Source organism: Aythya marila, assembly GCF_965140915.1.
Source record: "Aythya marila genome assembly, chromosome: 9".
NCBI classification, from domain to species: domain Eukaryota; kingdom Metazoa; phylum Chordata; class Aves; order Anseriformes; family Anatidae; genus Aythya; species Aythya marila.
Genome location: NC_139050.1, coordinates 2,705,483 through 2,711,855, shown reverse-complemented (window position 1 = coordinate 2,711,855; position 6,373 = coordinate 2,705,483).

Genomic DNA, 6,373 nt, shown 5'->3' with positions numbered 1-6,373 from the left:
TTGAACTCCCACATCTGTTTTAAAATGGGAGTAACAATAGATATGCTGGCTTCTATAATCATCATATCTATAATGCAACACATAGCTTTAGAGATTATTTATAATCTAATAGCTCATCCCAAATGGTGCGATAATCAAAAATTCTTTAGTTTTAAATATTTTAAGTGCTTTAGTCACAGCTAAGTAATATGTTGGTAATGTACTATGTTCTTCTTCATTTTCTGTAGAAAGGACTAAGTATAAAAATAATTGTTCTCTTTTTTTTTTTTTTTTAATTTGCTTTTCCAGTGTCTTATATACTTAATTTTCAAGTGAAAAATCATGAAAAAGTGTGTTTCTTAGGATTAGTGGATAATTCTGTTCATGAATTGTTATGATCATATAATTGTCTGCATTTTGAGAAGACTTTCTGACAAATAGTTTATATCAGCATAAGCTGAATTCTGACTTGGGCTTTTAATTGAGAAGGGTGATCGTGGAAAAAAATGTGAAAAGCAGAGGAGGTTGAGAGGAAGGATAGGATAGCCTTGTGGTTCTGTCAAGGATTTAGGAGAGTGCTTCCACTGCTGATGCCCAGTGATTTTCTCCTTGCTTACATCTGTAAAAAGCTCTTACAGAGTGGTATTAGGCTAATATATTTATTTGTGTAAGAATCAGATAGAAAACTTGATCATTTATGTATTTCAACATCAAAACCAAAAACTTATTACTGCTAAGAAAGGCTAATAGTAGCATCAAGCAGCAAGCTTTTGACCTGAATTGGTGCACCTCTCAAATCCGTACAGATGCCACTTCACAAATCCTCTAAGGCTATAAACAGGAAGTGCGAATCTGCTGTAGTTTTTCTAGGGTATAACTGTTTTGTTTTTTTTTCCATAGATGCATGTTTCCATATGGAAGGAGGTATGTATGGACAGAACCAGAATGTAATGTGATGTGTAAGTCATATATCCTCTATGATACCAGCTGTTGTAAGTCTGGGATTTTCAAAATGTATTACAACACTGAGGTTTGTGAATTCAGGATATCATATGTGCATAACATTATGTTATTTAGTTTTAGAAATCTTATAGTGTCAATAAATCCCAGTAGCATGTGTATCAGTGAGACACTGTAATGTTATACAGCATTCTGTAAATCATTTGAAGAACCACATCAGTAGTCTGATAATGCACAGTTTGGCACAGTGTATTACAGAAAAAATGTGTCAGATTAACATTATTGGTTTTAATTTTCTAAAATTCTCTATTTCAGAACATGAACAATTAGTATTTGCACCCTGAAGAGGTAGAACAGAGCAAAGGTTATAAATGTATTTCTGTTAGCATTTTGAATGCATCTTTTAAAATTTAATTTCAGCTTTTTTTTTTTTTTTTTAAAGGCTCTTTGAAAGGCATGGTTCTTTTCTTCTTCCTGCCACTATAAAGTTCCTTGTTACGCTTTCAGGAGCAAAGTTACTTTTAACATCCTGCTTCACCTTAACAAACCAAAGCCAGCAATCCTAAAAGATTTACGCCTATGATGAATTATATTATTGAAGCCGATGATTTTACTCACATGAGTAAACTAAAATGTATGTACAATTGTGCAGGATCAGGGCCTAAGTCTAAAGTACTGATCGAGTAAGTTTACGATAGAAATGTAGATAGGTGATTATGATAGAAAATGGGGGATAAAGTTGTAGGAAGAGAATAATTTTGTCCTTGTGAGATACTTAAGTTCTTGTGGCAAAAGAAAATTATGTACTCTGAAACCACTTTTTTTTTTTTTTTTTTTTTTTTTTCTTCTGGCTGTCTCCCTTTTTTGTCCTCTGCCAGTTTTGTGGCTGCCGCACTTGCCTGCCTCTTTTCCAGGCAGTTAAGATGCATTCAAGTGTTAATACAATCTAAAAAACTAAATTGTGAACTTATTGGATTAAATGCCATCCATGAAAGACTACTGAGTACCCTGGCCACTCTTTAGTGATTGTCTTTACAGAGCTTTATAGGAGAAATGATGCTGTCTTGTTTTACTTATTACTATTAGAACTACTTCATAAATTTAACAGAAGTAGGCTGAAATATGAGGTTCTTAACAGCTTGAAATCTGTTTGTCTAAGAATATCTTTTAAAGTACCCTAGCCAACACTGAAGAAAGGCTGCTGGCACAGAGAGGATATAAAAGGAAAAGCTTTCCATTGTATCTCAAGTACAAACTTTCTTTGATACCATTCCTGTTACCCTTACCATTTACTCTACTGGTCTCACTGAGCACAGAGGCAAAGCGAGTTTTAGTATTAACCTAATGAAATCATTGTTTGTAGAGATTATTTATCAGTGTCAATAAAGCTCTAGCTGTATACCTTAGGTTGTAAAGGCAAAGGCTCAGCTAGTCAATAAGCACCTTGTGTTGCAGCAAGTAGTTCGCTTTTCTATGCCAGTATGAAATGGATTTAATAATTGGAACCTGCATGCAATTTCCAGGCCTTCTAGTAGCATCAGTATCAGGTAAGGCATCTTAACATAAAGTTAAGAGCCTGTTAGCAAACCTAATGTTTGAGATAGTTATTTCTTCAACCATAAACAAATGTCACTACTGAAAGAAAAATGGAACTGAGATGAGATTTCTAGTTAAAGCAGACACGTGCATCTATGCAATATAGCCATAAAACGATGTGTGATTTTATATGCCTTTAATATCAGCATTAATTTTTTAGAAATAAAATGCTTGTAATACTGTATTGAGAATATTGTTGTTTTCACAGCTTTTAATGATATATATAACATTTTTCTGATCTGGATATCCAGATCTATGATTAAGAGAAGAATGCTCATCTCATTTACATTAAAAAAAAAATATATAAATTGCTTCTTTTATGCTATGATAATCACTTGTATCTTTTTGTCATTAGATTTTTAATATCAAAATATTTAAAATAATTTATACAATAATCAGTTGTTAAAATATTTTATATGTAGGGTTTTTTTTCCTCTATAATAGGATTTAAATTAAGAATTGAGATCTTAGCAACTGTGGCTCATAGTGCCACAGGATGATAAAGTTCTACAATTTCTGATGTTTTTTTTTGTTGTTGCTGTTATTGTTTTCAGTTTTGTTTTAACTAAAAGAAAAGCACACTTTTTCCAGTGACAAACCCATCAATTTTGATATCTATGGATAGAAGAAATTACTGGCGTTTATATGAGGAGACATATAACTTGTTATGAGTAAAGGTCATCTATGATCACTTCTTCTTAGAGAGTACATTTGAATCATCGCATTATGATAGCCTTAGGGAGCTTCATAGATACATTAAAGAATGCATGGACAGAAATTGAAAGCAAATTCAATTAAGCATCTGATTTTTTTCTTTAAATTAGCCATTGCATTATTACAATGAATAATTCCAAACCTAGTATCTCATTTAAAAAATAGGCTTGGTTTTTGGGAAAATCATTGATTTGGGAAATGATTTTGGGAAATCATTGTTTGGTGTTTCTCTGACCTTTGTTTACTTAAACTGTCTGAACCTGAGCAAAAGTAGTATAAAATTCTTACCAGTTAGCCCTTTTCAGTTGCAAAATGCGAATAAATACTCGGTGTTCACAAGGGAAGGGAAGTCTCTTGGGCATCTCTTGCCTTTGAAAGAGGAAGGGCCAGACCACGGGGGGTGTCACTGTGTCTCTTACAGTGCAAGTACCTGCTTCCATGGCAAGAATGCAGATAGCTGGTGACATCTTGGTGAAGTACCATTCCCACCATTCTTGAGTTCATTTCCTTTATGTGGCGTGATGTATTGTTCTTAATGCATCTCTTCATCTGTATCCTCTTCTGTTGCCTACACAAAGCAGGCGCGGTTCTGAGTGAAGCCAGCAACTTTCAGGGAAGCTTCATGTTAATTCTCTAGGTTGAACAGACAAAAAGTGCCATAAAGAATAGCTGTCAACAGCAGTTCAGTCAATCTACTTCAACTGGTGAAAGGCTTTGGGGGGAGGGGGGGAAAGCACAGGAAAAAAAAATGAGCCTTTTTGAAAGGGCTTCTATATATTTTATGTCATTGGAAAAGCAACAGAACTCTTTGGGGCAGCTGCGGTGGTTAATTTCTCCCTTTCCTGTTGACTGGGTGCAAGCACAATCAGTTCTAATAGTTATTTCGTCCTGCTTGTGGTCTTCATGCATGCTTTTCAGTGCCTGAGTGTTGTTAGTAGGCCAATTTCTTTTAAGTTTTTTGCTTTTTGATTAATGTACACCAATGGCATGCTATTAAAATGTTTGGTTCAAGGGGACTGAAAAGTTTTCTTCTTCTTCAGTACACAAACATTACTTCAAGCTAAACATAACTAATTAATTTTGATGTGTTTTATCAGAGATCTTTACCAAAGCTACATGTTGGCCTGTATGATTCATTCAGGTTGTTCTGACAGCTGTATTTAACAGGGTGGAAAGATACAGCAAGACTGAATCACACGCTGTATGCGTATCCTTACGATGGGAGTTCCTCATGATGAATGTTTCTGTGATTCATGTTTTTACAAAGAATGCCAAAGGGATGACTGTGCATGTATCAGTTGTCATAACTTGTAGTTCAGTTAACAATAGTGGAGTAACTGTTTAAAAAAACAGCTATTGTACAGGAACGTTCAGTTAGGTTTGCTTTGCAAGACTTAATGGAAACATGACATAGGATGTGCTAGACATGTCTCGTGATTTTTGAATTGCTGGGGCAAAAGGTCCCAAGTATGCAAGTACGAGCAGATTTGTTGTTGAACAATCCTGTCAGCAAACACTCACACAGAAATACTGGCTATTCTGAATACCTCTGGAACGATGAAAGCTTTCTTTTAACTACATGTACATTGTTAGCCTGCAGTGCTTAGCTACATGTCCCTCTATGGAAATACATGTATATTGATGCAACTACTCGATAAATCCTTCCAATATTCTGGCCTTCTCAGGAAGACAGAGCAGAGTCTGATCACCATGGTGGTTGTTTCTGAGGGTTTGAGCTTGCTTCTGGTGTCATCAGTGTGCAGTTTGTAAGTGGTTTCAGGAATATGAAAGTGCAGAGAAATAAGATGGGAAAAAAGTTATGTTGCATGATGCACTGGGGCAGCTCAGGCAGACTGTTAGGAAATTCTTGTCCAGATCAAATGACTGTGGAGCTGTACCTTGGTATTTCTATGATCAGTGTGGAACTGGTGGGATGATGTCTGCAATGATACCAAATGGGGAGACCCCTAGAGCATTCCTGTTTGTGTGCTTCTTGTGTGAGTGAAGGAATTAAGTTTGTAGTAAAAAGTATGGGTATTTTTTATCATTAACAGTAATAGTTACATCATGTTCATCAAGAACAACTAGCACTAATTATCAGTCCAGCCTGTTCCTCTGTAGTAAGCTGGAGACGTATGCCTAATTTGTAAACAAGCCCAAAAGAATGTTGTTTCTATTCTCAAGACATAATACTGACAGGATACTGTGAACAACAGCAGGAAACTCGCCATTGAGCTTATACAGAAAGACATTGGAAAGAATAGAAATGTCAAATATCGTGTCTGTTTTGTAAGTCTGTTTTATTCTTTCCTAGTTATGCAAGAACTATGAAGCTGGTTTGAAAGCAGTCATTAGGAAAAGAAGTTTATTCTGATGAATACAGGGAATTTTCCTTTTTGTTGTTCTGAAGGTATCTATTTCCTCCCTTCCTACAGACTGACTTCTATCACCCATTAACATTTCTTTGTTAATGCATTTCTGGAGACAGATAAGAGACTATTTTTGACTACAAAACCATGGTGAAATTGGTTTAAAAAAACAAACACAGAGAAACCTTAAAAATGTAATGAGAGATCAACAATTAACTGTTTGGACTGATGTCCAAAAAGATGTAAAATATGACATCAACATACATTGACAATTAGGCTACAGTTTACAGAGTATTTTCCAAAAGCAGAAAAATAAAAAGGGGCTGGTTTTACCTCCCATCAGTTCCTTAGGACAATTACTTGCCTGCAAATAAACTGTACCAGTGGTACGAGCAATTTAAATGAGCATCCACATAGAAGTAAATATTCATCCTAATATTAAGTAAGGTTTGAGAAGACCGATTTAAGTATCCTTCTACCTAGAGTAAAGTCAAAGATTTAAGTCTGGGTGTTTGATTAAGACAGGCTAGCTATGTTTCCAAGACCACATACAAGTATGTAAACTTTTGATTGCCCTTGCTAACACACTGAAAGTGAAAAATGATGGTGCTGAAATCTGGAACCCAGCATCAAACTAATGAGCTGTCAAAACACACTTGCACTAAAATATTTAAGGTAAAGCATTAAAAAGTACAAACTCTGAGAGATTGTGAAAAGGTTGTGTAATTATTAGATATTTATAGATCTATTGATAC